This window comes from Ambystoma mexicanum, chromosome 7p, assembly GCF_040938575.1.
Source record: "Ambystoma mexicanum isolate Mex_15411 chromosome 7p, UKY_AmexF1_1, whole genome shotgun sequence".
Taxonomy (NCBI): domain Eukaryota; kingdom Metazoa; phylum Chordata; class Amphibia; order Caudata; family Ambystomatidae; genus Ambystoma; species Ambystoma mexicanum.
The window spans coordinates 905287525-905308306 of NC_090939.1; the positions used below are offsets into that span (position 1 = coordinate 905287525).

General features: G+C 45.4%; 2 protein-coding genes across 8 annotated transcripts in view; one reads left to right on the top strand and one right to left on the bottom strand.

Moving 5' to 3' along the window:
• The window catches only part of ARL13B (ARF like GTPase 13B), a 1122894-nt gene that overhangs the window by 577060 nt on the left and 525052 nt on the right, over window positions 1-20782 (bottom strand). The gene's annotated exons all lie outside the window — the stretch shown is intronic.
• The window catches only part of STX19 (syntaxin 19), a 168600-nt gene continuing 166004 nt past the window's right edge, over window positions 18187-20782 (top strand). Inside the window, exon 1 of one of the 4 annotated variants that reach the window (XM_069637192.1) lies at window positions 18187-18889. The gene's annotated coding sequence lies outside the window, so the exon portion shown is untranslated. Of the gene's footprint in view, window positions 18890-19096; window positions 19292-19370; window positions 19432-20782 lie in introns of those variants that run through there. The other 3 variants (XM_069637191.1, XM_069637190.1, XM_069637193.1) reach the window with 3 other exon arrangements.

A 20782-nucleotide genomic window follows, 5' to 3' on the forward strand; every position in this document is an offset into this window, starting at 1 on the left:
GAAGGTTCCCTCAGGCCAGGGCCCTCCAAAGGCATGGTGTGGGTAATGGAGAATGCTGATCAAGCAAGAATATATGAGAAAGAGGTCTTGAGTCCGAAAAGTGAACTATTGAATACCAAACAAGTTGCCAAGCATGTAATACATTTTAAATGCTGAATGGAGGAAAGGATATGAAAATATCGCACAAATGAAACAAAGCGGTGTGCATTTGCGAACAAGAGGAATTTAAAGAGACAGCATTTGCAAACAAAGTGAAAAGACCGAAAGGCAGAACAATATTGGATTGTGTGGAAGCAAGATGGTAACCAGGAGTAATACCATGAAGGAAAGTGTGTGAAAGTCATATCTTGATAAAGGCAAGAAGCCATTAAAGTGAACCAGAAGAATAAGTGGACTTATAACAAAAATGCAGAAAGGAACCCTGTGTTGTCAAGGACGTCCTATGAGAAAGAATGAAATGTTGTAAAGTGCCATGGGTTATCAGTTGCATGTCTTGCAATGGGTGGACTGTGTGGTCCTTGAAGGAAACCAAGGGAAGTCACGAGGCTGGTTGACCTAAAGTTGTTCAAGTGATAGAAAGAAAAGGCAAACTAAACATGCTGAGTTGACTATGAATTTTGAAGCCTCACGAGCTGTCTACTTGGGGAAGGAAACGCTGAGAACTTTTGTGTGAAACTGTGTTGAACATGGGGAAGGGAACCCCAAGACCATTTTGTGGAACTGTGCTGAACTTGGGGAAGGGAGCCAAGAGCAAGCCTGGAGCTGGAAGAAGCTCAGAACTTTAGTTTGAACACTGTTTCTGTGGTTGCTGACATCCCTACACATTGTTTAGCTTTAGTTGTGGGGGCAATTATAGGTTTTGGACACAGACAGACTTTCAAGTTGAACTTACTGACTCAAACTATCCTTAGTTTATTTAGGTAGGGAAGTGCTACCTTTGTATGCGGCAAGTTAGGCCTTAAACCAACCTGACATTTGAGTTAATAAATACCTTTTGTTTGAACTTTGAATCTGTTATCTGTGTCTTGCTTCATGGTGCCTTCACAGAATACAAGAATCCCTGGCAGAAGACTATGCCAAGCAACCACAACTGTGTGAAATAAACAGGTTGTGAGAAGAAACATCAGGGCTAGGAAAACGATTGTGTTAATCAGAAATAAAGAGGTCCCAAGAAGAAATATCAGGAATCAGGACTAGGAAAAAGGGATTGTGTTAACCAGGAGAGAAGGAGTAAAACCCTGGCGGAAAGGTATACCAGGTGTCCTGAAAGAGACATAATTCCAAAGCCAGACAGTTTTGCGTGTCTGTGTTGTAGTTGGCCAAGAAAGGCACAAAGAATTGTTTGTGAAACATCAGAAAGTAAAGAGGAATCCAGGAGAAGGGAACCACCCTCTGCAGAAATGACCTTTATCCTTGAAGAACTTTTGTGCTGGAGCCATTTATTCGTTTTATGAACACCTTTCTAAACCACCCAAGGTTAAAGACATTTCCGTCTACACCTTAGAGTTTCGTTTTTGGTGCGAGGATCAGAATAGAACTTTGGACACAGGACAGTTTTGTTTTGGACATTCTGATACAGACAAATCCCTAGTATTGGTTTAGGTAGGGAAATTCCTCTTAGATCAGAGTTAGAGAGACCTTTTCCCAACCCCTTTTATTTCTAAGAAAAATCTTTAACCAAAATCATGGCTAACTTGTGTCCGAGTTTCATTCCGGACTCCTCACAGTAGGCTCAATCAATCTCTTTGTAATTTTTTCTCGTTCACCCTTACTTACTATTTCTTTTACATTTACCGTCACCTGCCTCACTTTGTGCAGTGTCCGTTTTGTGCCAAAGTTCACTTTAGTTCTGTGGCTAAGGTCCTATTTCTATTTCCCTATCCAAATGCAGAAAACTTTGGTATATCTCTTAGTAATATCCCTTATGCTTACAATACCACCCACTGTATCTACTTGTTCTTCCCAACCACTTTAATTCTAGGCATAGTTTTTCTTGATGCCTCCAGCCCAGTAAACTGTCACCTTCCAGGAAACATAAATCCTCCCCGTAATCCTGGGCAAATCACGTTCACAAACATTAGCTCTCCTTTGAAGCGATTCATGTTAGTTTATACTACCATTTTTTTAAAAACAGGTGCAATTATTTCCCCATAAAAGGCACCAGTGTAACACCCAAAACCTACCTCATACTGCACATCCATCATCGGCCCATCCCCACCTTTGTCTTATATTTCTTGCTGCTGAACGGGAGGCTGAATCAATGCCACAAAGATAAGCTTGAGAATATAAGGTTACAATATGCATAAGATATAAGGAACTTGGCATCTGAGGCTGTACATTACACAGGACAAATGAGGTATCTGAAGAAATGATCGAATTCGAAAATGACTGCAAAATGTATGGAACTCTTATGGTCCAATTTATTAGGGATTTTTGTAGAGGTAGGGGGAAGTGAGGGTTGGGGGTTCTCCCTCCACAACTTTTTTTAAAAATGGACCAAAAAATGTGGTCATTTTGCAGTAGGTATTTTATTTGCAATCATTTCATGGTAATCCGGACAATGAGACCTGACATGTAAGTCTTTAGCCAACATACGATAGCAGGGTGATTGAGCCTAGACTTGATGTAAATACTTGAGCATAATGTGTATACCAAGCATGCAAAGCTTAACATGTCCCTACTCGAGTACAGGAAGCTGCACTCTGCATGTTATTTCAGTGTGCGGGAATGTGAGGCATAGTTAGCATATGATGAGAATATCTGTGAAGGAGTAACTAGCCGTACATAGACAAATGTTTTTATGAAGGTCGCTCCCCCAGTCCACGATGGCTACAATTTGTGTGCTCTTGGTATACCATGACAACACCTTTAACTTACCAAGACAGCAACCTAGTTTATATACAGTGGGCAATGAAAAACAGACTTTCTGCTTCAGAAATATTTTTCATGTTATTCCCCATACACTTATTATCTTGTTTTCCCTGGTTGTGATGTCACATTTTGATGTAATCTATGCCATTAGGAGCAAAGGCCATGTAATGCAACTGTTATGCCCCGGTGTACGGTTAGTGTAAATAATTATACCAAGATTAGGGTCAGGGATATAAATCTTCTTTATTTTGTCCCTTCTTACTAAACAAATGCCTCCACTTCCTTTTGACTATTGTGGTCATATTGAAGACAAGTATTGCATCTGTTTCAGTTAATACTGATGCATGTCTAACTTGTCAGCTTACTATAAAATGTACTTTTGATTGGGGACAACCTACTAACTTCACAGGAAACATTGACTGTCTTGACCTGCGGGGGATGGTGCCCTCTATATGGGATACATTACTCACCATAATCGTATTTCTGATGCTTGTATCTGCTTAGATCACATGCTGTGCATAGGCCGACATCTAGTGGAAGCTGCGGAGTATTACAGTTTGTTTTTCGAAACTCGAAAATGGGCGTCGACACAGGGCGGGCCAGCAATACTATCCCTAGTGTGACGTCCACTGTACCCAAGATCCCCCTCACGCGTCTAGGATCCTCAGATTGTATTTTTTCTGACATGAGGTAGCATGAGGAGTAGCGTGAGTACAGGTAATCCAAGCAGATAGACAGAAAGGTAAAACTACAAGCAATCATGCGCCTTCTCTCAGAGGGGAGGAAGGGTGGGTCGCATGCGAATCTAAGCAGATACAAGCATCAGAAATACGATTACGGTGAGTAATGTATCCCTTCTGAGGCTTGTGGAATCTGCTTAGATCACATGCTGTGCATAGATTAGCGAGCAGTACCTGAAGAAGGAGGTGGGATGTGAGAAGGGTCATGAGCAAATAAGTGTCTTAGAACCGCTTGTCCCACTTGTGTATCTGCCTTGGAATGGGTGTCAATGCAGTAATGCTGAGTAAAAGTGTGAATAGAGCTCCAAGTAGCTGCTTTGCAAATGGTGTCAAGGGGTACCTTTGCAATGAAAGCCAGAGTGGCCCCAATGCCTCTAGTAGAGTGGGCTCTTGGCGTGAAAGACAGAGTTCTTTCAGAGAGTGAGTAACACAGCTGGATACAGTTAATAATCCACTTCGAGATGGCACCTTTAGAGACGCGATCCCCCTCTCTGCCTGTAGCTACGGAGACAAACAGTTGATCTGTTTTTCTTAGCGGTCTGGTTTTATTTACATAGTAGAGGACCGCCCTACGCACATCTCGGGTGTGTAGTTTCACCTCAGCCGAGCTTTGCGGGTCCTGGAAGAAAGCCGGATGCTCGATGGACTGGTTTACGTGGAATTTTGATATAAATTTAGGTGAGAACCTAGGGTGTGTGCGTAAAACCAGTTTGTCTTTATGGACAGTAAAGAAGGGATCCTGCACTGACAGAGCCTGAATTTCACTGACCCTTCTTATAGAAGTAATAGCTACTAAGAAGGCCGTTTTATAAGTCAGGTGTTTGAGACTGCTTTTATGCATGGGTTCGAAAGGGGGGCCCATGAGCTTGGCTAGCACCACATTAAGATCCCACCCTGGTGGTGGGTTTGAAATAGGAGGGTGAAGTCTCTTTACTCCTTCCATGAAGGCTTTAACTACTGGTACTTTCCACCACAAACCCTTGCTATGGGAAGTGGTGTAAGCCGACAGGGCTGCCAGGTGTACTTTCAGTGAGTTAAAACCAATCCTGCATCTAGCAGGTGGAGCATGTATGTAATAATAGTGGAAGGAGTGCAATCAATCGGGTTGATTTGTCTACTCTGGCACCAGATAACGAACCTCTCCCACTTGTCAAACTAACAGTGCCTTGTGTTTGGTTTCCTAGATTCCTTTAGGATGTCCATACACCTCTGTGGCAAATTGAGATGTCCAAACTCTATGACCTCAGGAGCCATGCTGCTAGGTTCATTGAGTTGGGTTGCTGGTGCACTGTTTGACGTTGGTGCTGGGACAGTAGGTTGTACCAGGCTGGAAGTTTGATGGGCTCGCACACCGCCATCCTGCGTAGGTGTGGGAACCACGGTTGTCTTGCCCACATGGGAGCAACTAGGACGAGCGTCATCGACTCTCTGTTCATCTTGTTCACCACTTTCCTGATGAGAGGAGTTGGTGGAAAAGCATACGCAAACATCCCTGATCAGTTCATCCACAGGGTGTTCCCCTGGGAATCTGGTTGGGGGAACCTGGATGCAAATCCTGGGCATTCTCTGTTTTCGCTTGTGGCGAATATGTCTATAGTGGGGAAACCCCACAGAGAGAAGATATCTTCTACGACCTCTCTGTGTAGAACCCATTCGTGTTCCTCTGGGAGGGAGTCTCTGCTCAGAGCATCCGCTAGGGAATTGAGCTCCCCTGGAACATGTTGTGATGACAGGAAGATGATCCGTCTGAGTGCCCATATCCAGATTTTCTGGGCAAGCTTGGACAGATTTGGCGAGCGAGTCCCTCCTTGCTTGTTCAGGTAGAACATGGCTGTTGTGCTGTCCGTCCGGATTTGCACTGACAGGTTTAGTAGGTGGGGCTCGAACGCCTGAAGCGCTCTGAATACTGCCAGAAGCTCTAGCAGGTTGATGTGGTTCTTGGCCACTGAGTGAGACCAGAGACCCTGAGCTGTGTGGTGGAGATGGTGAGCTCCCCACCCCGTCTGACATGCATCTGTAGTGACTACTGCCTGTACTTCGGGATCGTAAAAGGGTTTCCCCTGTGCGAGATTCTCTCTTGTACACCAGTGAAGGCTTTGTACCAGTGTTGGCGAAACGACCACTAGATCGTCCCACTGACCACTTGCCTGAGACCACTGTTTCGCCAACCATTCCTGCATGGGACGCATGCGCAGGCGCACGTGGGGGACCAGGTAAATACATGACGTCATCAGGCCCAGTAAACGCACTGCTTTGCGTACCGTTATTTGTTGACCGGACTGATAATGCGGAATTTGCAGTAGTATATTCCGAATTCTTTCTTCTGAAGGAAAGGTCAACCCCTCTTGAGTATCTAGGATTGCTCCTAGGAATTGTTTGGAGGTGGTTGGCACCAGGCTTGACTTTTTCTCGTTGATTGAGAAGCCTAACTCGTGGAGGAGGTCGATAGTCCTTTGAATGTTTATCCTGCAAATTCCTGGGGTTTCCCCCGTTATGAGCCAGTCGTCCAGATAAGGGTACACTGGGATTGCCTCCCTGCGTAGGTGTGCAGCCGCCACCGCCAGTACCTTGGTGAATACCCTTGGTGCCGAAGCTATCCCGAAGGGCAGTACCTTGAATTGGTAGTGTCGACTGTCCACCTTGAAGCGCAAATACTTTCTGTGCGCTGGGAACATGGAAATATGAAAATAAGCATCTTTCATATCCAAGGTTGCCATGTAATCCCCCTTTTTTAGGAGGGGGATTACCTCTTGTAGCGTGGTCATACGAAACTTTTGGGGTTTGACATACTTGTTGGCAGGCCGTAAGTCCAATACTGGGCGCATTGTCAAATCTTTCTTTGGCACAAGGAAGTAAGTTGAATAAATACCCTTGTTTACCTGGTGTCCCGGGACGAGTTCTATCGCGTCCTTTTCTAGCAGAATGGCGATCTCCTCGAGGAGAATCTTCTGATGTTCTAAAGAATGTACTCTTTGTCGTGGAGGATGGTTCCGGGGACGCTGCAGTAGCTCTATACAATATCCTGTGGATACTGTTGACAGCACCCATCTGTCTGATGTGATCCCTTCCCAAGCCTGGGTGAAGTTGGAAATGCGTCCCCCTACTGGGGTTGCGTGAGAAGGGACCCTGAACTGAGCGTCACTGCTTTGGTGGAGGCGTGCCGCCTCCCTTGCTGGGGCTGCCTCTGCCTTTACCACAACCTCTCCTATTACCCCTGCCGTAACCCTGGGTAGACTGTTGGTTTTTGTTCCACTGTGTACCCTGCCCCTGGGAATAGTTAGATCCTCTCTGGGAATTTTGGCCGCGTGGGCGACGATAATTACTATTCCCTCTCTGGTTAGGGGGTTTATTGGTTAACTGGCCAAGGGACTTGAGTGTTTCGTATTCGTCCTTGGCATTCTTCAGTGCGTCTTCGACCGCCTTACCAAACAACAGATCGGTTTCCACCGGTTTGTCCAACAATGATGCCTGGGTTTCTGCCTTAAAACCAGACTGCCGTAATCACGCATGTCTTTTGATAACAGTGCCTTCTGCTATCAATCTGCTTGCGTTGTCCGCGGCGTCGAAGGTTGCTTTCAAAATGCAACCAGACACGGCTCTACCCTCTGTGAAAATCCGAGCTAACTGGCCCTTTAAAGGTTCAGGAGCAGAGGCTATGAGTGCTGCGACTTCTTTCCACTGATGGCAGTTGTAGCTGGCCAACAGGGTGGTGGAGTTTGCAATCCTTGCTTGATAGGCGGACGTTGAGGCTACTTTCCTGCCGAAACCGTATAGTTTTTTGCTCTCCTTGTCGGGAGGAGCTTCGGACGATGACAAGGGTGTTCCAGCCCTCTTACGAGTGTTGGTGACAACTAGGGAGTCTGGCTTCAGATGTCCTCTTATAAAGAGAGGGTCAGACTGGGCCGCCCTGAAAAGTTTTTCAACCCTGAGATTGACTGCTCTGGTGAGGTTCGGGTTCACCAGGGATGGGTCTATTCTTCGCTGAATGGACTGAAGGATAGGGATGGTCTGAGCAACAGGCCTTCTTTCTCCCACTAACTCTTCTGCGAAGTCCCTCTCCTCCTGGACACCGTGGGTGTCAATATGGAAATGTTCTGCTGCGCGTGCGAGAACCTCGTTTAGGAGGGGTTGGTTATCGACCGGGGAGTCGGTAACCGGGGCTTTGTTTTCTACCGGGGAATCTACTCTGTATGTTTCCGGGTCTTCCTCTCCCTCTTCCTGGTCCTCATCATCCCCATAGTAGCCCGTCCCGGTTTGCTCTTCTACCATGCCAAATTCTTGGTCCTCACCAAAGGAAGCCTCTCCTTGATATAGTGAGTATGGTCTTGAGTATGGTTGTACCTCGAAGGGGTCTGACCTCATTGGTGTTTCAAACCGGGGCTTTTTACTCGGGGGGATAGGATCATTAGAGCCTGAGGGTGTCGCCCCTTGTGGATCATACGAGAGGAAATGTTCTGGATTTTTATCATAAAAATCAGCCAAAGAAGACATCCTTGAGATGACCCTATCTATGTCTTCACTCGACCATTTTCTGGAACTGGGAATGACTCTCTCAGCAAGTCTATGGGATTTGTCTTGAGTAGATTTGCTGGTTTTAGACAAATCAGCAGACCTGGTTTTTTCTGTCTGTTTAGGGGGAGTGGTGTGTTTCACAGGTGTGGAAGGGTGCAAAGGCTGCTTCTTCTGCTGTTTTCCCCCCTCCCCGTGAGGAGTGGAAAAATGTTTTCCCTGACCTTTAGTGGCTCCGGAGGTTTTCGACGCCTGGCGTCGAGGATTGGGGGTGGGGTCCCTGTCCTTCGAGCGTGGGGCCTCGCTGATTTTGACTGTGGGCTCCGACTCCTGGAGCGCGGCCTGGGGGTGGAAGTCGTCTTCGTCTCCCGACGATCGAACTTCTGTTAGCCTAGGGAGCGAGGCACTCTTGGCAAGAGTGGATGATTGCCTGGAGTCATGCGGCGATCTTGATCGTGAGCACCCAGAGGACACCGAATCGGACCGTTCTGTTTGTGCCTCTTTCCGAGAACTCGACGTCGTCGAGTCTCGGTTGGATATCGTGTGTTTAGTGTGTGTAGTGTGTGAAGCGCTTGCGTCGCCGGGGGTCTTCCCCATAGCCGCCCTGCCGGACGACCTTCCGAGATCGGGGACCTGCGCTCGGCTGTCTTTCGATGCCGTAATGCCCTCGCCGTCCGAAAGTACGGCGTCGCTGAAGGCGCCCTCCGCTGCCATGGCCGCCTGCCTGGCGTGGTGGGTCCAACGCTTCGTCGAACGGTCCTTAAGTGTCTTAGGTTTAAACCTACTACACGCTCTGCAGTTCGCTTCGGGGTGGTCCCTCGGCAAGCAGAGATTGCACGTGGTGTGCCTGTCGACCCAAGGGTATTTGCGATTGCACTTGGGGCAGAATTGAAAAGGGGTACCCTCCATACGCACCTTCAGGCAGCGGGCTGTTAAGTGTAGGAAATGTATAAGGTGTACCTATATACCAAGAGTGTAGAGTATGTACAACCCCCCACTCTCCCTACTTGCAGGGCCGAGGCCAGAGGCCTTCCAAGGCCCGGGCCGAGGCCAGAGGCCTTCCGAGGCCCAAATCCGTCGTGCAGCAGCCGACGGTCGATTTCTTCTCCAGCCGGCGTTGAGTGTCGAAGTTCGACGTTGGGGTGGGGAAGGATGTCAATAGATTATTATTTTAAATTTTTAGCAAAAGTATGGCTAAGGCCAGGGGACTCCGCAAAATGCTTCCGACCAGTATGGCGGAAAAAAACAATCTGAGGATCCTAGACGCGTGAGGGATCTTGGGTACAGTGGACGTCACACTAGGGATAGTATTACTGGCACGCCCTGTGTCGACGCCCATTTTCGAGTTTCGAAAAACAAACTGTAATACTCTGCAGCTTCCACTAGATGTCGGCCTATGCACAGCATGTGATCTAAGCAGATTCCACAAGCCTCAGAAACATATATATAATTTTTGTTTAATATTTTTCTTTCTCCTTTTTCTGTCTTTCTTTCTCTTTTTTCTGCCTTACTTTTGTTATATAATTTTGATTTTGAATATATACTGGGCATCAATTTGAGATTGGAGCCGTCCTCTGGTGCAATATGTTTCAGAATTATTCTATGCACAGTGTGTCCATTTTACATTATAGGACGCTTATTAGACTAATATGCACTTTAATTGGAAATGGCCATTATTGACTTCGCGTTTTTATGCTGTTTTTATTGTGATTTCAGCACCATGTGTAATGTTATTGGATATGTGTACATTAAAGATTGATTGATTTTATACTCTCCTTGACCTGGTCTACACCCTCATTGAGCTCCTGCATAGAGTACAATTTATCCTGTTGATTTGCTCAATGGTTTGATTTATGTGACCCCTCTTTCTCTTTCGCTAATTGTTCTGTTACTCCCCTGGGTCTACGTGGTTGGGACGCCTATCCTGGATTACATCCACTTCCTCTCGCCTCACTTCCTGTCATGACCCATGCACCAATGTATGGACATCAAAACAGGGCTTTACACAACTCCCTCTTACATAAATAAATGCATACATTTATCAGCCCATTTCTTCATCCCATCAAGAGGTTTCTTTGACCACCCTTTGAGATGGGTTCCTTCTTACATATGTACCACGACCTTCATCACAGCTACTATCCGTGGTGTCAACGTCCCCATACATGTAATCGGAACCACTCTCTTCAGAGCCTTGACAATCTGACTCCTCTGTCACAAAATGTTCAGTCACTATCCTCTTGAGAAACAAGGAGTCTCTTCTGATGGAATGGCCCTGCTGTTCAGCAGAGATCATTGATATGTGTACAATTGTTACTACTAAAGGCTATGGTTGAACACAGGCATATCCTTACGCGGCTGCGTTTGACACACAACCACAGTCACCGACCTGCATGTCTGACTCTTTAGCTCCTCTTTATCGGTCTGCATATTCCGACATCTTCAGTTTATTAGCTTTGTCGGCTTGTCGTGCTCTTTTGGTCCCTTCCCCATCCATTTGCTCTTCTGACACGCGAGGTATTCTGATGCAGACTTCTCGATTGAGCTGAGTTTCAACTGACAGGCGCCAGTGGTACTGTGAAGAGCATTTCTGTAGTATCTCAGTAGGTTACAAATACCCTACATAAATCATTTTGGGATGTTGCATATTTGAAGTGTTCTTTTGATGTTGGTCATGAGCCTTTCCAGTGTACCATTAGTCTGAGGCCACAAAGGGGTGCTCTCTGTATGATGAAACCCTAAATACGCACCAAAAAACGTAAACTCATGTCCACGGAATGAAGGCCCATTGTCAGACGTTACAATGTTCGGGATTCCAGAATCTGCGAACATTTTATCAAGAGCAGAAATTATTGACTGAGCTCCCGTGGAAGATACTAGTTGTACTTAAGGATAATGTGACATCTCATCAATTGCCACAAACCTGTATTTACCATTTAAATCGTCGGAGGATCAACTGCTCCCTCTTCCCAAACTCTTGTGGGCAAAGTTGTCATCTTTAGAGGTTACGGGAATGTCCTTGGTGCTACCCACCTACAAACGGTACACACTTCAAGAGCCGTTTCTATTTTTGCATTCATTTTATAAAACCACACCTTCTGTTGCAGCAATCTCTTAGTCAACACTATTCCTGGATGGCCTGCATTTGCCAGCTCAATGACCTTGGGCCTCATTACACGGAAGGCGGTAGGGGATTACCGGTAAGGGCGCCGGTGCCGGTAATCCCCACCGCCCTACTATGAGGTCCCTCAGCGGGTCCCGTCCTTAACGTGTGGTTAGACCACACGTTAAAGACGGGACCCGCTGAGGGACTTCAGTGCAAATAACGGTACCGCAAATTGCGGTACCGTTATTTGCTCCTTCCCCATTCCCATTGAGCCCTATGGGGGCTCAAATGGGAATGGGGAATAGGTCCCGGAATGGGGATTTACCTGTCCCGCAAAGGTCGGAGTAGGCCGTTAAGTCCCTATTCCGGAAACCCGGCCTCTGACGGCAGTAAGGGGGTAGCCATGGCGCTAATAGCGCCATGGCTACCGTCTTCCATGTAATGAGGCCCCTTGTCTTGTAACGATGATGGAATCAAGACTCTGTTTTCTGTTTTCTCTGTGAATAGATGGAGAGCTCATCATTTTCAAGTCTGTATGTCTGTAGCATTTTGTGCTCCACCTCTGGTAGTTCATCCTCTTCTCTGGCCAAGAGACGCCACCTATTTGATCACACACGTTGTTTTTTCTTTGACAATATTTCATTTTGGGATACTCAGCCACGACAGTGGACACGGCACGGGCCTTCGGGAAGGCACTGTGAATGGTGTAGTTAATATACTGATCTTCCTTTAACGTCCGGGCACACTCACACTATGGAAGGGAATGTCTTAACAGAACATCAGCTGGATTGTTGCCTTTGCCCTTTGTGATGAATCTCTGGAATTTGTTCCTCCCCCTTAAAGGGGAGTCCCCTCCACTACCCTGTGAGGCTTGGAAGGTGAGCCCGCTCTGCCACACCCTCCCTAGGGGTCGAGGCAAGTGGGGCCTCAGCCGGAGAGACCCCCCCCCTTTGGGGACAAGTACCCCAGTTCCTGTGAGGCCCTCCCTAAGAAGCTAACAGTACCTCTTCAAGCACACCCAGTAAAGAAAGGTTTGAAGAAACGGCCACAACGTGTTATTGTTTTCCAGAAAGTCTGACCACTCCTGTGAAAGGAAAACCCCCTTCTAATGAGACAAAGAAGATCTGTGGAGGAATAGAGAATTGCAGAACAATCAGAGAAGAAAGAACATGGGATTCCGCCAAGCAATCCCACGGCTAAGTCATAAAGAAAAGGAGGAGACTGGAGAGTCAGAGGGGAAGCCTGCGAGATACATAGCTACTCACAAGATTATAAGGAGAGAGTCAACACAAGGGATCCCTTTCTCGGGAGAGAGCAAACTGCACAATTGGACGCACAGTGACCGAAGGTTGAGAGAAAAAGTACAGATGTTGACGCTCAATGTCAGGAAACCATTGAATGAAGAGAAATCAACAAAGATATAAAACGTACTTACAGAGAGAGAACTCTGTTGTGGTTTAACCACAACCGGACAGTGGCGCAGAAGAGGTCCCTGCAACAAAACAGACTCCTTTGCTAATCACATGGGAGAGAAATGAAAGTGGACGCAAGACGTCTTAATCCAGAAGGAGAACTGAGTGGTAGACCAGGGGTGCCTCCAATAACACTGATACAAGTTTGCTAAACCAAAAACAGAATTCACTGGTGAGCGAGAAACCAGAGAGCTGGCTTGTGCAGCAAAAGGAAAGGAAAGCGACAGAGGAGTCATGATAAACTGTTCCGACAAGCCAGAGAGAAGGTCCCACCCAAACCCTAAGTCTGGTAACGTTATCCCTCAATACGGCAGGTAAAGGGGAAAACCGGAGACTCGGGGCGTAGACATGACACCATTATTGCAATGTTCATACTCGTCACAGTCGCAGTGATATTGAATAAAGTGAAAGAGAACCATTATTGGAATGCTCATGCTGGTAATAGTCGACATAAAGCATTTACCTTGAATAAAGTGATTGAGAATGATTCTGGGAGTACTCGTACTCGTACTCCTTCCCAGTCAAGAAGAAAATCTCGATCTCCTACAATATAAAAGAGGGAACAAATCCCAAGGCCAGAATGTTTACATTGAAATTAAACCAGACCAAGAAGGTCTAAGTAAAGAAGAGAGAGATCATAAGAGAGGAAAACTTGAAGAGAAGCTGAAACTAGAGATAAATAGTCAAAGCTTAGGAGAAACTAGAGACTGAACTGTGTGTTAAAGATCCAAAACAAAAACGGGAGAGCCCTGAGTATTGGATAAAGTTACATTGGGAAAAGAAGGATAAATACAAGTAAGACAGGTCAAGGAAAGAGCAAGAGAGAAACAGACTAGCTACATAAGAGAGAAGAATCTGAAGTTAAACAACTCTGTAACAGAATTATATGAACTGATAAAACAGTTACCAAGAACTTAAGAATTGTTTATTGAACTGAACTGTGTGAAAATCCCAGTATTCAGCAGAAGGGAGACATTCTCCTGGTTTTGGTTGTTGTAATTGTGGTAGGGTTAGGATAGGTTCATTTGGAGGTTGGACAGATACTATTTTGGACTCTCACTGACGACTGACGAGCACCTTAGTTTTGTTAGGTAGGGAAACCCCATAGCACAGGGAAAGATGGGCATGTTTTCTTTACTTCAATAAAATTAGCAGTGAGATTGAAAATCAGAGTCTGCGTCCTCCTCCTGACCCGTCACACCGGCTTGTGAACAATGTCAAATTGATATTCCTGGAGTTGTTAACCCCACTGTGCAATTCGTAGTGGCATCTTGGTGTTGCGTTTACCATTAATTGCTGTGAGGACTTGATGGTCTGATGACCGTGAATCTGTTTTCGTATTGAAACAAATGGTAGTGGTCACATGCCCGCACCACTGCCAGACTTTCCTTTTCCACCTGCGAGTATGCACACTCAATTGATGTCAAACTGCAGCTGGCATATGATACGATGCAGCGTGGAGATGAAAACCCAGGTTTGAACTGTGCCAAGACAGGCCCCTGGCCCACCGAACTTGCATCCACAGTGAGCTCAGTTTCAAGGTCCGGATCATAATACGCCATTCAGGCAGCAGACGATATGCATTCATTAATGGTGCAAAAAGCATCTTCACAGCCTGGCGACCACTGAAATTCTTGTACAGTCACTGTGAGAAGTCTCAACAGCCTTCTAATTGTAATAAAATCTTGGATGTACCAGGTACAGTAACTGGCCCAAGAATGACAAAGCAGCAGAAGTGGTAGTCAGGATTGGCGTTGAGATAAGGGATTGTACATTCTCAGAATTAGGCTGAAATGCATTGTTGGAGAATAAATTCCCAAAGAATTTTAATGTGGGCTTGCCAAATTCGCATTTATCTGCATTTACCGTCAGATGTGCGAATTCTTAAGCCATACAAACTTGTCGCAGGGATAGGATTCCTGGTTTGCCCCCAACACCAGAATGTTGTGACTGCAATTTAAACATTTTAGAATAGGGCATATGGCCATGTGAATTTCATTTTGGAATATTTTACCCGCTGATGAGACCCCGAAATGGGGTCTCTTGTACCTAAACAAACCAAGATGTGTTGTGAAAGTTGTTATTTGTTGGGAAGCTGGATGTAACTCTAGTTGGTGATATCCTTTATTTAAATCCAGATTCGAGAACACAGTGGCTACATGCAATAAGTGTTGGTTATTGTTGGTGACAAGTGCCTTTCTCTCTCGATTGCTTGGTTCGGGTTGCACAAGCCCACACACAAATGCGTCCACCTGCCTTCTTCGTTACTGGCACTATTGGGGGCACCCATGGCGTTGGTTGCTTTGTTTGATTATATCATGTTCCAGTAATGACTGGGTCATCCCCCCACCTGTGATTGTAAACCAAATATAAATTGTATGTTCAGGGGGATGCTTTTAATGCTGTGATGTAGGTTTGACGGTTTTATTCATATGTAGTTTTAGCTGGCTGTCCGTCAACTTGCTAAGACTTTGGAATAAAATGGGGTACAGTTTCATCACCATGTCCTTTGCACTTTATGTGTACGCTGACGTTGTGTGATACAGAATGTGGACTACGCCCATCTGCATTGCTGACTTAAAACTGAAGATGCAGCCTACTCGTAAGTTCCCTTTGATTACATTTATTATTACATTTTGCTGTTTTGTCCTTATAGGAGCATGCGGTTTGAAGCATCCCTTTTCATGTAAGTGGTGTTTTTGAGCCATACTGATATATGTTAATTACAGCCGGTCTAAGCCTAGAGGTATATTTCAACCGTGAATATGTCTCTTTATTCATAATGTTTACGGTCAACCCTGTGTCAAATCAAAACTCATGAGAACTGCCATTCACTTGTAGCAATAATGTAGGACTATGTTCAATGTTTCAATCGACGTCTGATTTCCTATGGCATATACATATCCTCTTTTCCTCTTTGCACAGGACGAAGAGTCACAATCTTATACACGCCTTAGTGACGACTCAAGATATCATATTTAATGATGTGTTCATCACCTTCTGGGCGCTTCTAGTTTGTGATTATTTCGTGAAGGGGACCTCCGGTATCTATCTGCAGACTTTCAGGCTCTCTGCAGGGAGGAGTGGCTTTGTTCAGGCGATCTTGTCTCTTAACGGGGTGGCATTGAATTTCCCATTGATCCTCCCGTGCCACTTGCGCAATGTCCATATTTGTAGTTACTGTATACCGACTGGACATGGTTCTCCCTACCACATACATCACAAACGTTTCCTATTGTCAGACATATTCCTTCAAGCAGAAAGTCAGATCTGCATCTGTAGTGCTTTCATTTGGGACCATTCTCCTATTGTTGGGCTATGTTTACTTGACACACATGCGCTGGGTTTGACTGATATATTTAGCTTATCCATAGCATCCGCTTGCAGGTTAAGGCCAGTGACATGTATGCTAGTATCAAGATTTCCTTGAGTGATCTTGTTTTCTGCCATCATTATTTTTGGAATTCAGAGGAACCACAGCCTGCAATGATCTGTGAATGAAGAACTTCTTCATTTGAGTAATTTTTGAAAACACAAAATATTCTTTCTCAGTCACATTACAAAAGTATCTAGCGTTTCTCCTGTCGCTTTAATGGTGGTGTAATATACAGGCCTTTCATAATCTATGTTCCTGTGTGGGGCAAAATAGGCGTTTAAGCAGTCAATCAGCCTTTCAAACGTGTTCGTAGCACCTTCCGGCATTTCATAAATGACATCTTGCACCATGGGACCCAGAGAGTGCATTAAAATACCTCATGTGCCTATCGTCGCGCAAACCTGTTGCATTCAGGTGTACATATACCTCCTTGAGCCATGTAGCCCACCTGAGCCGTAGATTGCTGGAATCAGTGATCTCAAAAGGTGGCACGACTTGTAACTGCACAGCGTCATGTGGGCTCTCAGGACGACTGCCTGCGGTGGGGAAAACATCTTGGGCGCGGCTGACGAAGTCTCCTTAACGGACATGATGACTTCAATATCAGTGCTATGGTAGATTGGCCTATCTGCTTTCCACGTGAGCTGCACCGAGTTTCACTGCACTGGGGTGCGGATGTAATCACCTTACTTGTTCTTCAATGAGATCAGGCACAATTTCTGGCAAAAGACCTTTTCTGGAGGAGAGGCCTACTTTCTCTCTAGCAAATATACGGTGCGTACTGACAGAAGCTTATTTCTTTTTTTTTTCCAGTCGCTACCTAAGCAGGCCTTCCCCACTTAGGCCAGGCACCGCGTGTGCAGGCAGGACTTTGTTTCTGTACGGCCTCAGCGGACTTTTCGCCTGCTGGAGTGGGGCATGGCACGTGCTGACAGGAGTTTGCTGCTCCACAACCACTGCACCTTCTTGATGAGCCTGGATCCTGGCCGTCCCGGGCGGGGCGTTTCGGCACTCGCATGGGTGTGCCTGTGCGACATGTGCAGTACAAACTCTGCAGACGGCACACAGCGGTCGGCTCTGACTCGTCACCAATCTGATGTCCCGGTGTACGGACACTGGTAGAGATAAGTGTTAATAATTATACCAACAGCAGTGTCAGGGATATACGTTTTCCATAATACCTGCTTATTTATTTTATTTATTGTACATTTATAATTGTGCTTCCATCCTAACTAAGCAAACACCTCCACTTCCTCTCACCTCACTTCCTGTAACGACCCATGCAACAATGCATAGACATCACAGCAGGACACTACAGCCACCAGGTGTGCAATATCATTTCTGCTGCCCCTTTCATTTTTGGTGATTTAATGTCCCTGGTTCTTATGGATCATGCTAGACATACGTGTTTTTCACACGGACTACACAAATGCAGAACAAATCGGTACATTCTAATGATTCAACAAAAAACTTCCAATTGACACCAACAGATTCCTATTAGACATCCATTCTGATCTGAAATAGTCTCCACAGCCGTCTGTCAGATAGCTATAAACCTGTTTATAGCTATATACCTGTATGCTGACTCGGTGACACATAGGGCCTAATTCACAGATTCATTTTATAATGGCAAAAGCTCCATTGGAATACGCTCTGTGAATTAGGCCCATTGAGTTTTCACCAAAGATCATCCAAAAATGCATTTTAGAGGCAGATTATAATAAGCATCCTTAAACTATGGCCGTCAAATATACAGTGAAAACGAATTGCGATAACCTCCTTTCATTGTTGCCTCCAGTACAAAAGGCTATGGTGAATAGAAACTAGCCAGACCAGTTTGTCTGGTTGAGCGAGTACTCAGAGGACAATGTTGCAAAGCATCAATCAAGATAAAAAAAGAAAACACCCCTGGACACACAAGTGTCATAGTTTGTGCGCCCTTCGGCGCGTAACTCTGGGCTGCAGTTCTATTAAGAATTATCTCAGCATTGTTGGTGTTGCTCACTTCCTGCTACCTGACAGTGGAAAAATTAAGCTCCGCCTCTTGACCCAAGGAAAGGTCTACGTATTTCACAAAGGCAAAGTCAACAAACTTCTCTCCTAGCACTGGGTGAAATCACGCGAGTGAAAGGCTCCCTTCACACTCAGTCCTAGGTCTCGTCCGAAGTGCGCAATTGACAAAGGAAACGATTATTTACTCCACGATTTCGGATTACATGAGCAATTTAAAAACATTTCAAACCGCTGAATTTTCAAGGGAAATTTACAAATAGGATTCAAGCACGGGAGGAAGACTGCACAACATCCTTGTAGAGCTTTGTAAGTCCTTTAAAAAAAATGCACGTTTTAAGACTAGAAAAAAAGTTAACAAGGAATACGTGTCAGCGGTCACGTGTTCTCTTCTGTCGTAGTTGGACTAACGTGTGCACTGACTGAACTGGACGGTTCAATTAAACGAGAAAATAACGTTCACGTTGAACAGAAAACAGTTGAAAGGAACATTAAAATGAAAACCTGAGCTGGAAATAAGAAAGGTTAAGAGCATCCTAGTCGGAAGGTTTCTATTTCGACTGAGACTCGTTTAAACGGCCCACACGTGCATTTCGACTCACTCAGACGCCTCACGAAGGTGGAGGTATTCAGATAAATCTTTAAAGGATGAAGTCAGCGCCGTGGAAACACACTACTTAAACATGGAATGTGGAGCATCAAGCCTGCAATGCATAACAACACGGGCTCTGCAACCTCCCATGGTCCGTCGCTTGAAACGCACACATGAATCATGATGTTGTAATTAGTATCGCAGTTCACTCCGATGGTAAATTAATCACGTGCAACGAGAATATAAACAATTTGTAACAATCCCAGTTAAACAAATGTTGTAACCCAGCAGGAAATTAGAGTTTTGGCATGCCAAGGTCAATCTTTTTGTTTAGCAATTACACTTTTTAAGAATAGAAACATGCTCTTCTAAAACCCTTCCCTTCTGAGCACTTTGCAGAAGCACTGGGCTAGAAGCACGCATGGGAATTCCTCCTGGTATGTCCTTAGCAGAGCCCCGCCCTCCTCCTAAAAGGCGCACGTTTTCCTTGGGCCAACTAGTCACTGGGCAGCTCGGGGAGCGGTTTATTGTCACTTTCTCGGACTGACACCGCGTTAAGAAAAGGTTTTGTTTTCAGTTACATCCGGAACTTCTTGAGGGAGCATCTTTCAACAGCAGGTAACGTGAAACTACTTTGTACTGCCAGCAGCATGTATGCCCCCAAAATCCGTATGTTTGGAAATAGAGTCGGATACCACAGGCTGGTTGGGAGGTGGCGGAGAAGATGCACGCTGTACCGGTTATTTATAGAGAACTAAGTGGGTAGAACGCGAGCTCCGAATTGTTCAATTCCAATACGACTTGAAGCGTTTATAGCCGTGTGTGTTTTGCCTCCTTTACCGATTGTTTTGCGTTTCTCGTGCTGTTTTTTGTTCTTTGTCGGTTTGTGTATTTTCTTCCATTTTGTAACTCTAATAATCTGTTCACGTTAACCGCGCAGCACTATCGGTATGAGTGAAACCGTACCTTTTTGGCAAAGTGGTGAACTTACCTTTCATCTACTTTGGTACAGTGTACCGTGAAGTGTGGTAATGTAACACCTGTTATTTGGATCGCTGCAAACGGGAAACTAACTCGCAACGCTGCAGCTGCATATGAAACCGTGGCTATATACTGCTAACGAGGTAAGCCATTTGTTATGGTCACGAAGCACCATGCAGATGTTGTCCCTTTGCAGTTTAGTATATTCATAGGACGACTCCTCATTTTTTTTCGAATAACAATATTCTCCGAAATCTACCATTCCCGCAGTGTCCTGCCCTTTTTCTTCATGCAAAACTATGTAGTAAAGTGGTAGAGGAACATCCACTGTAACCAATGTTTTAAGTGGGATGCGAAACCGAGATGGGCGGGGCGTTCTAATGTTGGGCGTGGTCTAAGGGGGGGCGCCACCTGACCCAAGTAAATTATACACCACGAGACCTTGCAGATATGTACTGAGACCATGCTGGGTGACCCACATGTAGTCCACGTACGGTCAATTAATTTCTCTGGGGTTTGTGAGCATATCGCACACTCCGTACATAAACAAAACAATCATAAATACATCATGCTGTTCAATCTATAAATACATCACAAAGGAGAGGGGGGGGTCAAATGGGCCAAATTAAGTTTCCTAGTGATTTACATAAACCTCAGAGAGCATTTGGGAACATAAGAATGACTACACAATGCTGTATTTAAAATATGTCTGTTACAGTGATTCAGCATGTAACACTTCTGAGCATGTACTGCACACTGGGAACACTACTCATTTGATTTGTCAACACTCACCTCATCAATACAATGTGCGCAAACTAAAAGCCGTATATACTCATTTGGACAGTGTCAGCTTCTTGATGTGAGTTCTGAGCTGTTGACAACTTCACAGAGCTTGCAAATGCGCCACTCACTCAGCCCCCACTTTCCTTGCCCTGAGTCTCATGAAGTGGACACCTCTATACCAAGCCCATTACACAGTTTTATAACGAAACTCGACTGAAAAAAAGCGACGCAGAGGCTGTGCCTCACATTAAGGGACATCTCACATAATACGACTGGAGATGTGGTGTACATTATTCACTGCAAGATAACTTTAAACCATTAAAAAGACATCTCCAATCGTTTTCA